This window comes from Schistocerca serialis, chromosome 2, assembly GCF_023864345.2.
Source record: "Schistocerca serialis cubense isolate TAMUIC-IGC-003099 chromosome 2, iqSchSeri2.2, whole genome shotgun sequence".
In the NCBI taxonomy this organism is placed as follows: domain Eukaryota; kingdom Metazoa; phylum Arthropoda; class Insecta; order Orthoptera; family Acrididae; genus Schistocerca; species Schistocerca serialis.
In genome coordinates this window covers 393,464,630-393,477,628 of record NC_064639.1, presented here as the reverse complement: position 1 = coordinate 393,477,628, position 12,999 = coordinate 393,464,630, and positions in this window count along the sequence as shown.

Sequence of the window (12,999 nt, the reverse complement as noted above, 5' to 3'; positions counted from 1 at the left end):
ACTGTCAGTGGCATTACGAGTTTACTCCCAACATCCACTGTTGCTTCACTAATTGGATCGTTTTCAAACAGCCCTGTACTCTGTAACCGGAGAATCCAGCTCAGAAGTAAGGTCAGGGAAGTCCGCCCGGTTGGCCGTACGGTCTAACGTACGGCTTTCCGGGCGGGAAAGAGCGCCTGGACCCCGGCACGAATTCGCCCGGTGGATTTGTGTCGAGATCCGGTGAACCGGCCAATCTGTGGATGGTTTTTAGACGGTTTTCCATCTGCCTCGTCGAATGAGGGCTGGTTCCCCTTATTGCGTCTCAGTTACACTGCGTCGGCGATTGCTGTGCAAACAAGTTCTCCACGTACTCGTACACCACCATTACTCTACCACGCAAACATAGGGGTTACACTCGTCTGGTGTGAGACATTCCCTGGGTGGTCCACCGGAAGCCGAACCGCACAATAACCCTGGTCTCGGTGTGGGGAGGCGGAGGGGTGAAGTGGACTGCCGTAGTCATCGTGGGGTTATCGACCACTGCGGTTGCGGCGGGGACGTAGCCTCTCGGTCGTTTCTAGGTCCCCGGTTAACATAACATAACATAACATAACATAAGATCAGGGACATATAATAAGGGAAAATCACAAGCCATAGACATATCGATATACTGGAGCACCCTTTTACTGCTTCAGTGAAAGCATCGACTGAATCAGGTGCCGGTTTCGGTCTACAGACTGCAGTAGCTCCCTGAAAGTTTGTCAGCTTTTTTGAAGTTGAACCTCCTTCGAAAAGAGGTATGCATGTTGTTGGTTTGAAATGGGACTAAAGCATTTCAATGGACTTACAGAATATGTTACGACAGGTAAATATGAAATGATTCCAGCTTTGTTCCCATCCACCACTGGTAAGTGATGGACGTTGCTTCTGGTCACACAAAGAGCGGATATTTTTTATAGATGGCTGATGTCTGTGTACATTACATCATTATTTACTTCACTTTCAGCCAAATAATTATGACTATTACGAGTAGTATGCTTTTAGGTTGGTTACTATCTCTAACGACACAAGGCACAAGTAAGCCATTAATGTCACTTTCCGTGGAGAGCAGATCAGGTAAACAAGTGCGGACACAAGGATGCACAACGGGTAGTCTACACTTCGAGGCTTAGTACACTACATGGTGAAGTTATGACCACAGAGAAAAAATCGGGTAATAAATTATGCGACGTGTCTGTGGGGAGACTTTTATATACAGAGAAAAAATAACACACTGGAGTGAGTACTTATTAAGGAGCAGTGACAACAGTATCTACGCCTATATCCCTAACACCCTATATAAGGCTGAGCTGGTTCCTTCAACTCATACTGGGAGTGCTGTGCTATTTGCACCATTAAGCTCAAATATCTATGTGGTTCTGCGACAAAGTCGCCAATCATTATTTGTGAATCCTGACTTAGAAAGCTAGCAGAAATTTTGATATCGATGTCAACACTTTGTGGTTTATATCTATCTGATTGTGCAGCCTTTGATTTCCACAGTTAAATATTTTGCACCATAGTGAAATCTATTGATAAGACCTATAAATTCGATCCTAAGATCGTGTCACTTCATTTTTGGGGGAAGGGGGGGGGGGTCGTGTGGGTGTCTTTCAGTATCCACTTCGCACTATGCCCAGACATGTCACAGGTTATATGATGTGTGTGCCTTACAGATAACGTATCGCATTTTTCCTACCTGCACATACATTGTAGCATTCCCCCTTTTCGTGGTGAAATATCTGCTATATTCTTTGAGATCATCGATAACTGTGTTTCTGCTGTGAAAGCATTGGCCGGACTTTCCACCGATTGTCAAAGAACGTCAGATTGAGCTGTCTACTGTGATTTTCATGTAGACTGTAGTGTTCGATGGGGCATGTTTCGCGTTCCCCAAAAATGTGTGTAATCATGATCGATGAACCATATTTGCACAGGTGAACATTTCCCCATTATTGTTTCGTTCCTACATTGTGATAATAGCATTGTTTCTTAAAATATGCCCTATCTACAAAATTTATTTGACCTGCTGATGAATCCTTGTCCTCTACAAGGCCTGCACCAAATCGATAAAGCTGAATATTACTAGTGACATTTGCCTATAATGAAAAGTTGAATTAATTTCCATTCTCACATCCGGCAACTCTCAAGGATCTAAAAACACTTTCTTTCCCAGGAAAAAATTAAATCACAATGAATACTGGTCAGGACTTATATGCACGAATCTCCTGAAAGATACAGGCTAATTGCAAATTGTGCCCTAATTCGAAGGAAGGTAGGTGTTGGTTTTATTTTGTCTACTAGCAAATCTGTCAGTTCTCCGCAGTTGCTTAATATGTCTGGAAATGTGATATACGTCCAAATCCTCTTCTCTCTCCGCTCTCTGTACATATTCTGTTCCCCTTCACTTTGTCCATTTACTCCGCCTTCTCTCCGTTCATCATTTCCTCCTCCCTCTCCCCTTGTCGATCTTCTCCTTTCACCTTTCTTCTATCTTTCTCTCTCTCTCTCTCTCTCTCTCTCTCTCTCTCTCCCTCCACCTCCTCCTCCACACTTCTAGTATACATCTCCTTCTTCCCCCATCATATGACCATTTCACCCCCAACCCCACCACCCAAACTTTTCCTCTTCCCATCTCCTCTTTCCTCCTCTGTCTGACTGAAAGTCTTGTCTGTTGTTGCAGAAAATTCAGATTCATAGAACTGTTCTAATTACAAGGCAATAAGACACAAATACATTTTTGTTTGTTTTTTGTGAACTGCGAGGAACAAACGAAAACAGCGCATTGCAGTGTACATAAATTTTGATAAAAATTTGTACGATGAGGAAGAATGTATATGGGAGAAGGAATTTGTCTAATGGCTTAAATGTCTTGCTATCGTAGTTGAAAATCACTGCAAAAAAGGAAACAAATCAGCACATTTTCGCAGCAGAACATATCATAGCATTTTCTTTCTGGTAGTCAATTGTAACAGAAAATCTGTATATTCTTGTTTAAAAAAGAAGGTAGCTTACGTCTCTATGTATGTCTGTTGCAGTATTGTGTAAAACTTCGAAGTAAATCGATCAAGAAATTTTCCCAGATTTTTGCTAAAAAGTTTCCCTGTTATATGCAAATGTTTATTACAATAAAGAGTCAAAATCTTAAATATATCAAACCAGTTTTACACATTTATATTTGTATATTACATACGTTAAAATACATATAGCAAATGTCTGTCGGGATGTTCATTAGAGTATCATGTGCAAGAAATCGGTCAGAGTACTTTTCGAGAGTTTTGGTAACAACGTTAAACAAGCACGTGGCAATATAAATGGTTCACCAATGCATAAAATTTAATTCTTTAAATAAAAGTAAATATAATTTCTGACATGAGGAGCTTGCGCTCTAAGAGAGGAACTACGTTTTGCAAAGCTCTAAACACATTTGTGGTAGATGTTATTTTTCCTCTGTTTTGTACTTATCGACATACAGCTCTATTATGAGACATTCACTGTGAAAGACTCTTCACTGTACAGAAGTAATGACCTGTCATATATAAGTGTTTTGCTTTGTCTAATTTGATCGGATATGTGTTTAATCTTTCGAATACCCAGAGATAAAATAGTCGTTAGAGCGGAGAAATACTGTATTCATATATTATTGATTTAGTTACTCTGTTCTCTGACCAGATAAGAGATACAAAGTAAACTTTATTAGAGGTAAAAAATCGTGTTTCAAACCCGATACTTCAAGTGCAGCGCTAAATACCGAGGTAGCTCCAACAACTCGTTGCTGCTAAATATAACTCTGTTTGGCTTCGGCTGTGTGAGTGTGACATCCTGCGAGTATCTGCTGCTTTGCATGGGCCCACGAGACCTTGTAGCCAGAATTACGAGTCCCATTAGCGCATATCATTAAGAAAAGTACACACTCGAACCTCCGGCCAGATTTCGAGGAGCAGCGGCATTATCTTTTTTTGGTTCGTTTCTTTGCAGAGTGCGGGCAATCCCTGAGTAAAGCCCTCGTTTAAGATAGGTCGCGGAATAAATTGGAGTGGTGAGCCCCTGCCCCTTCGGATACCGCCACTAATAATCCAGTGTTAACCGGAGGGAATTGCGGCAGCCTGTGCGATAGCTGGAGCGTTGTCTGGCACGATGCCAGCTCTGTGATCGGCCAGCAACACGAGGCGTGTACCACACTGGACCATGGAGGTGGCCGGAACAGGAAATGTGTACTGAGCGCGCAAGACACTGTACCGACAATTTTTGTTTAGATATTGCTAATAATTCACAGATGAACAATCATCCGTAGTGTCTTTGTTCCTGAAGTTATCCCGAAGGCTAATTCAAGAAATGTCTTTTGGGTTTCCAGATAAGAGATTATTAGGCTCGGTGCATCAGAAATACTAATTTCCACGACTAAAAAAATTTATACAATCGAAATATAATGGTTATGATATTAAGGTAAATTACAGACTGTGATGGGTCTAGTAACATGTTCAGTTGTATGCATAACGAATCCTAGAAAATGGAAATTTTCCGACCTCCAAAATTTTAGTAGAGGCATGACGTAGGCACATGACGTAGGCACCTGCTCAATGCTTAATCGTCTGACTACAGGTAAAGTACTGTCAGAGTCAAAAATTTAATTTATAAGTAGGTTCTATATTGAGAAGGTTATTTAGACGAACGGTGAATGTTCTTACCATTAGACAATAAATTACTGGCTATCGGTATATTTCGTGATCCCTCAACTGTGTTTACCTGCGTAAATCACAACGTCATTGTCAAGAAATTAGAATAATGTGGTAAATTCTGCGAAACCGTACTAGTCACATCTCTCTGACAGAAAACAATTGGTATGAAACGGAATGAGTTCTGTTTTAAGCCAACGGTTCCCATCCGACTGGGAAGTAGCTGTATACCGTGACACACCAAGTTCCATCTTACGCTCCTTAGAGATAATTATGCCTGAGAATGACTTGTCACCCTAACAATGCCTGAAGCAAGCTTGTATTCTTTGTAGCCTTTTTGGACCTAAGCGATGAATATCGAATGAAGTACAGTGCTATCAGTAATTTTTAGTTAACTATCTTCTAAGAGAGGAAGTAGCCACTTGACATTTCTTTACTATTAAACGTTTAAAGTTCACTACACGCTGTTTAGAACCGAAAGAAATTTACACATAGCACATCGTGAAATATAAGGGTAAGCGGAAGATATGGACTGTGGTAATTCATTTACGATATACTTAGTCAGAAAATTCACTTAGAAAGCTTAAGCGCAAGAGTTTTAATGCCGACACAAATCTGAAATACAAATGGAAGAACTTACATAATGTGGTTACTTCCATTCCGTGTTGACAGGTTGTATAAAATTTCAGATTAACTTACGAAGCCAATTAAGTTTCGCGAGCTCAAAAGCTTAAGTTTCCCGACTTGATAAGTATGTGACAAAGAATGCGATACCAAAAGATAGACGGAAGCTGTTGCTGAACATCAATTTGTTTGTATTTTACATTACTACACTTTCAGAGACTTGTCCATTATCAAGAGCAGGCTATTGTTAATACAGAAAATATTAACGCATTAAACGCGGATAGGCATGCATTTCACATACACTGAAGTGCCAAAGAAACCGATATAGGCATGCGTATTCAAGTACAGAGATATGTAAACAGGCTGCATACGGCGCTGCGGTCTGTAACGCCTACATAAGACAACAAGTGTCTGTCGCAGTTGTTAGATCTGTTACTGCTGCTACAATGGCAGGTCATCAAGATTTACGTGAGTTTGGACGTGGTGTTACGGTCGATGCACAAGCGATGGGACACAGCATCTCTGAGGTAGCGATGAAGTGAGGATTTTCCTTTACGAACATTTCAAGAGTGTACCGTGAATATCAAGAATCCGGTAAAACATCAAATCTCCGACATCGCTGCGGCTGGAAAAATATCCTGCAAGAAGGGGCCAACGACGACTGGAGAGAATCGTTCGACGTTACAGAAGTGCAAACCTTCTCCAAATTGCTGCAGATTTCAGTGCTGGACCATCAACAAGTGTCAGCGTGCCAGCCATTCAACGAAACATCATCGATATGGGATTTCAAGGGCGAAGACCCACTCGTGTACCCATGATGATTGCACGACACATAGCCTCACTCCTCACCTGGACCTGTCAACAGCGACATTGGATTGTTGATGACTGTAAACGGACGAGTCTCGTTTCAAATAGTATCGAGCACATGGACGTGTACAGGTGTGGAGACAATCTCATGAATCCATGGAACCTGCATGTTAGCAGGGTACTGTTCGAGCTGGTGGAGCCCTGTAATGGCGTGAGGCGTGTGCAGGTGGAGTGATATGGGACCTTTGATACGTCTAGAGACGACTCTGGCAGTTACACGTACGTAAGCATCCTGTCTGATCACCTGCATCCATTCATGTCCATTGTTCATTCCGACGAACTTGTGCAACTCCAGCAGGACAATCCGACATCCTACACGCCCTGAATTGCTACTGAGTGGCTCCTGGAGCACTCTTCTGAGTTTAATCACTTCCGCTGGCCACCAAACTCCACAGACATCAACATTATTGACGTATCTGGCATGTCTTGCAATGTGCTGATCAGATCTCCAACCCTCTTACTGATCTATGGGCAGCCCTGCAGGATTCGTAGTGTCAATGCCCAAGTCGCGTTGCGGCACTTCTGCGTACCCGTTGGGCAGTACACGATATTAGGCAGGTGTACGAATTTCCATGGCTCTTCAGTGTCTATAAAGTCCGATATCAATGGCTTTTAGAGCATTTTTGCAACCTCAGTATAAGAACTTAAATCAGTGATTAGTTTCGATCGTATATAGTGATCACCTTCCGATTTCCAAAAGTAGCAATGAGCAGCCTTTAAATAAATAAACAAAAGCATAAATAAAAACGCCAGTCAAATAGAATCTAGACAGACGGAAAGAGTAAGTAAGCTGTTTATTACTTCAAAAGTAATCATCACAACTCTTAATACTTTTATCCCCAACAATGTCAGTGCATTCCTGGAAAAATATTTGCGGTTGCTTACGAACCAAGATAATACCCAGGCGTACACCTCGACGTCTGAAACAAATCGAAGGCTCGAATGTCTTTCTTTCAGGGCTCCAAAAATGTGAGAACCACATGTGGATAGATCGGGACGGTATGGAGGATGGGTAAACAAGCTAGAAAATCTGAAATTGGAAATAGATTTGATGTTGGACAGTAAAATGAAATGGAAAGAAAATAAGGATTTCTGTTCAGTCGAATATAAAGTAATATCAACAGCCAGGAAATCGTTGAAAAATGTGAATAGGACAGGTTGTGAGCAGAAACGTAAACAGTTCAGTGATAAGCCTGTTCTCATCCGAATTGGCAGTAAACCAGCCAACAGTAATAAAAATGTGTGTGAAGATATCAGACGGGTAATTTAGAATGTGAAGGGAGATGATAGTCTAAAAATCATGTGGAAGTGGAACGCTGTAGTATGGAAAGTAATGGAAGACTCAGGAACCATAGATTATCGCCTTTGTAGTAGAAATGAGAACAGTGGAAAACTAATGGACCTCAACAGTAAATTTCAGCTAGTATTAGTGAACTCGCTATTTAAAAACTACAGTAGGAAGGCGCGTACTTGGAAAATGCCTGGTGATTCGGGAGTACAGGTGGATTACATCTTGGCCAGACAGAGATTCTGAAAAAGAAGATACTGAATCGTAAGACGTACTGAGGAGCAGATATAAACTCATATCACAATTTAATAAAGATTACAACAAAATTTAAGAGAACCCTTGGGAAGAATGAACTTGGAAAGAGGAGGGATGATGAGACACATTTCCAATTTTTATGGATTGTGTGGTAGCAAATACCATGGTAGTTCAATTGAAAAGAATTGACATCTGTAAAAATGACAGTCATAAAGTTGGACAGACAAACATGAGTATAAGGAACTCCACTTCGAAGAAATCTTAGGTAACATAGAAAACAGGTCAGTAGATCGCAGAGTGATGGAAGAACGAAAATATTCAGGGAATCGCAGCAGTATAAATCACTAAGGATTGAAATAACAGAATTGCAGGGAAACTAAGGTGAAATTGCAGGGAAACTAAGGTGAAATACTTACAGAGAAAATGTGAAGAAATCAAAAAACAATTGTTCGATGGGAGGAGTGATTAAGGGTACATGAAATACAAACCAACATTAAAAGCAACGGCTCCAGTATTAAGAGTACAATGGCAATTACAGTGATAAATATAGAGGAAAGAGAGGATAGGTAAATTCAAGGCCTCTCTGGGGAGAATGACATGTATAGTGACGTGATAGAAGAAGATTTACGGGTTCCGCTATTATAGTCAGAGTTTAACCCACATTGGAAGGTTTAAGATCACCTAAGACAGAAGCCTTGGATAAAAATCTTTTGGAATTTCTAAAGACATGGCGAAATAGCAACCAAACGACTATTCAGGTCAGTGTGCGTAGAGTTTATGAGACTGGAGACATACCATCAGATTTTCGGAAATAAATCATACACACAGTTCAAAGATTGTAATGGCAGGCAAGTACGAGAATTAATGCGGAGTCAGATTAAAGTCTCACGCATGCAAGTTGTTGACAAAAATGACACGCCGAAGAATAGGAAATAATATCGATGACCTGTCAGATGACAGTAAGTTTGACTCTAGGAAAGGGAAAGGTACCCCAGAGACAGTTGTGGCTTTGCACTAGATAATAGGAACAAGAAATGTGTTGGAAAAAAAATAAATGGTGTAAGATGTTTCAAATTCTGGGAAAAATAAGTGTAAGCTGTGAGGAGAAAGGTCTAATACAGTCTTTTGCCCCTTCTGTTCATTCCATATATCTCAGAAACACTGACGCAAATAAAAAAAATATTCAAGAGTGGGATTAAAATTCGTCGGGGAAAGAATGTCGACTATCAGATTCGCTGATGAGATTGCTATCTTCGGAGAAAGGGAGGAATTATTACACGCCCTGTTGAATGGAATGAACAGTTTCTAAAATACGGAATGTGGAATCTAAGTAAATCAAAGAAAAGAGAAAGTAATGTAGAGTAGTAGAAGTGAAATTAGCAATAAACTTAACATCAAAGTTGATGTTCTCGAAGTGGATGAATTCATGAATTGTGCTTCCTTCGAAGCAGAGCGACATATGCCGTCGAAGCAAGGAGAACATGAGCAGTAGAATAACACAGACTAAGAGGACATTCCTTGCCAAAAGAAGTGTCCTGTTATTAAACATTGGCCTTAAATTGAAGAAGAATTTCCTTGGAGTGTAAGCTGATGCACAGCATTGTATTGTAGTGATTATGGACAGTGGCAATATCGGAAAAGAAGGATACCGAGGCGTACGAGATGTGGTGCTGTAGAAGGATGTCTCAGCTTAGGTGGACCATTGATAAAGTAAGAAATGAGCAAGATCTCCATAGAATCGGCGAGGAAAGGAACATTTTGAAAACACTGACAAGGAGAGAGGACAGGATGACTGGACATTTCTTAAGATATCACAGCTATAATTTCAATGATGCTAGAAGGAGCTATAGGGGAAAAATTGAAGGTGAAGACAGAGACTGTAATACAGGGAACACATAATTCAAGACACAGGCTGCAAGTCATACTTTTAGATGAAGGGATTGGCACAAGTGCGGGATTCTTGGCGGGGAGAATCTAATCAGAAAAGTAACGACCGAAAAAACGAAAAAAAGTTAATGAAAAACAAAAATCAGATTTCTACGTTTATTGTACGATTTTCGTTAAACTACCTGAAGTATTGAGCGTCTCAATAAAAGAAGGTGTGTCGCACAAATCCTATGAAGAAATACACCGTTGTCGCACACAGTAACTGTAGAAGCTACACGTTATGAGGCATACCAGACGCTCTAGTGCTGGGATTCACAGGTAGGATGGGTGTTGAAGGATATACTGCACCTTAGAACATTAGGAGTTTAGGGAAATAAGCTGAAATCGCGTTTATAGGAGACAACGTGTTTCCTTCTGCATGCAGTTACGTCTCTGTTGAGGTGAAACCTACAAAGCAGGGACAGTGAATGAGCCAGTGAAAGCAGTCACTCGGTCATGCCATATCCACTTTTTGTCGTCAGGCGAGGAGAAATCTTTTTAACACGTATAAGATTAAGGACATGAACTGTTGACTCATGTCCTCCTGAACCCACTACAACACGTACAATGAGACGCTCTTATGCTGTTGGAACCGCTATGGATCGTAATTTAAACTGTGATTGTCAGACTAACTGACTGCAGATAGTGACGTACTAGTGGGTGTCAGTTTTCGTAGATGTCTGGTTTTCTTCCTAAATCAATACACATAAGTTGTAATGGTTATCAGACTGGCGGTCTCAGTCGTTTTTTAAAGTAGCAAGTGACGTTTGATCTCTTACTCTGCCAATACAACGCTGCTTTGGGAGGATATTTCTGCACAAAACTGGGCAGGTAAAAATGAACTGCAATAGCGGGTCTGAATTGGTACCTTGCAAGATTTACAGCTGCACTAATTTGAAATGTATTTATCTTAGATTACTTTATGAACGTTGCACCGAAAAATACCCTGAGTGTAAAAATACACGTTACAAGTACCTGCACCAACATGCCATTGTTAGCTGAATATTTCCTTCATCATGCACAAAATATTCCTGAATAAGAGAAAGTATTTCTTTTAATAGTCCGACTTGTTCCTGCTAATTTTACTGATATGGAATGCAAATTAATACTACGTCAAATATCTAGTTTTTCAAGGTGCATGAACGACCATTTCACGAAACTCTCGCCTTCTTTTCAAAAAGCCCTTCTGTTTCTCTGTCTGAGAAAGCGCACACTGTTTCACATGCACTGCACTCATTATCGTTGGTGCACTCAGTCCACGAAGAAACACATAAATTACACAACAGTTCTTAACTGGGACAGTCGGCTTTGGCCCATTGCCGGAAATGAGGCTCAGTTAGCTCTTTCCCTCACATTACTTCTTGTTCGCTCAGAACGAGCCAGGGCGACGCCCAACAAGAGTTTGCACTTGCCTCCGCGGCAGTAAGTCGAGCAGCCGGCGACGGCATCCTCTCTCCCGTATTAAGATTCTCCGTCCTGGGAAGAGCCGTGTGTCACCAGAAGAGTCAGCCTCGCTTCGAACGTGGTGGGGTAGTCTCGTGTAACGCCTTACAACAGTTGCAAAAAAAAAAAAAAAAAAAAAAAAAAAAAGAAAAAAGAAATCTGCTGCCTACAAACGGGGAAATGTATTTTATACAGTCATATGGTTAATAAGATGATTAGGTTTCGTCGTCTATTTTGGCGCCTCTTCACATATCAATGTGTCAACAGGGTACCTAGTTTCCCAAGCTGCGACATGTTCGCGAATTGAACAGTGATAAGAATGTAGATTAAATTTCCTTTACTTCACGTCTATGGTCATGACTATCGGTTTCGCTCTATAATGACCATCGTCAGATCTGTTTTATAAAATGTTTTTATAAAATAGTTCTGATTTTAGATCTGAAGATGGTCATTATAGACCGAAACTGGTAGCCTAATGACAAAAAAATTATGACCATAGACGCCAAGTAAAGGAAATTTAGAGTATGCAGTGTCAAAGCAGAGTCACTGAACACTCATGACCAGTTGTTTAGGAAAATAAAGAAAGACGTAAACACTCAAAAGAGCTGTCATATTGAGAAACAGTCTAGAATATATCTGCTAGTTTCGTCCTCATTTACATCTATACTCCGCAAGCTACACTACGTTTTCTAGGGAATGGTGCCTCGGATGATCCCTTATGCCCCCTTCTACATGTCATTCGTGAATTGCGTGTAGGAAGAACGGCTGTCTACAAACGTCGAGTATTATGATGTCAAGTTTCGACGATCGCCTAACGCTTAATACTCACAGACAGTATGTGGCAGCATGAGCAATGGAGGGCGAAGGTTGTGGGGGAGGGGGGTGCCAAGGGAAAACAGTGCAGTCGTTATTGAAATCCAAAAATAGTGATATTTATCTGACGTCCAAAAGGGCGCGGTCACTGGCTTTCGGGCCAAGAGTGGAAGCATTTTCGAAACGAAAAGTTTTGTAAACTGTTCGCGTGCCGCCGTGATTAAAGTATACTGTACTTGGTAAACGGCGTTATGCAAAACTGGTATCGGGGCAACTGTTTTGCAAAAAAATGGTTCAAATGGCTCTGAGCACTATGGGATTAATCTCTGAGCTCATCAGTCCCGTAGAACTTAGAACTATTTAAACCTAACTAACCTAAGGACAACACACACACCCATGCTGAAGGCAGGATTCGAACCTGCGACCGTAGCGGTCGCGCGGTTCCAGACTGTAGCGCCTTGGACCGCTCAGCCACTCTGGCCGGCACTGTTTTGCACTACGGGACGTAGCTGACAGGAGTAAACGACTACAGAGATGTGTGTGGGCAAACAGACGTGCAAATATTGAGCGACTGACCGCCCAGATGAACCAAGAGGCCGCCAACAGTGGCTCCTCAAGGATTGTTCAGTGAACGTTGCTGCTTATGGGCCTCCGCAGGAGGCGCCTGGTTCATGCTTCCACGCAGACTGCTGTTCTTCAGTGGCCAAGGCAGGAAATTTCCACCCAATTGTCCTAACTGCACGTCCACTGAGTGGCGATAGACGGTCTTTTCAGACGTATCACGTTTTATCCTCGGAAGTCTCAAAGTACAGGGCTATTACAAATGATTGAAGCGATTTCATAAATTCACTGTAGCTCCATTCATTGTCATATGGTCACGACACACTACAGATACGTAGAAAAACTCATAAAGTTTTGTTCGGCTGAAGCCGCACTTCAGGTTTCTGCCGCCAGAGCGTTCGAGAGCGCAGTGAGAGAAAATGGTGACAGGAGCCGAGAAAGCGTATGTCGTGCTTGAAATGCACTCACATCAGTCAGTCATAACAGTCCAACGACACTTCAGGACGAAGTTCAACAAAGATCCAC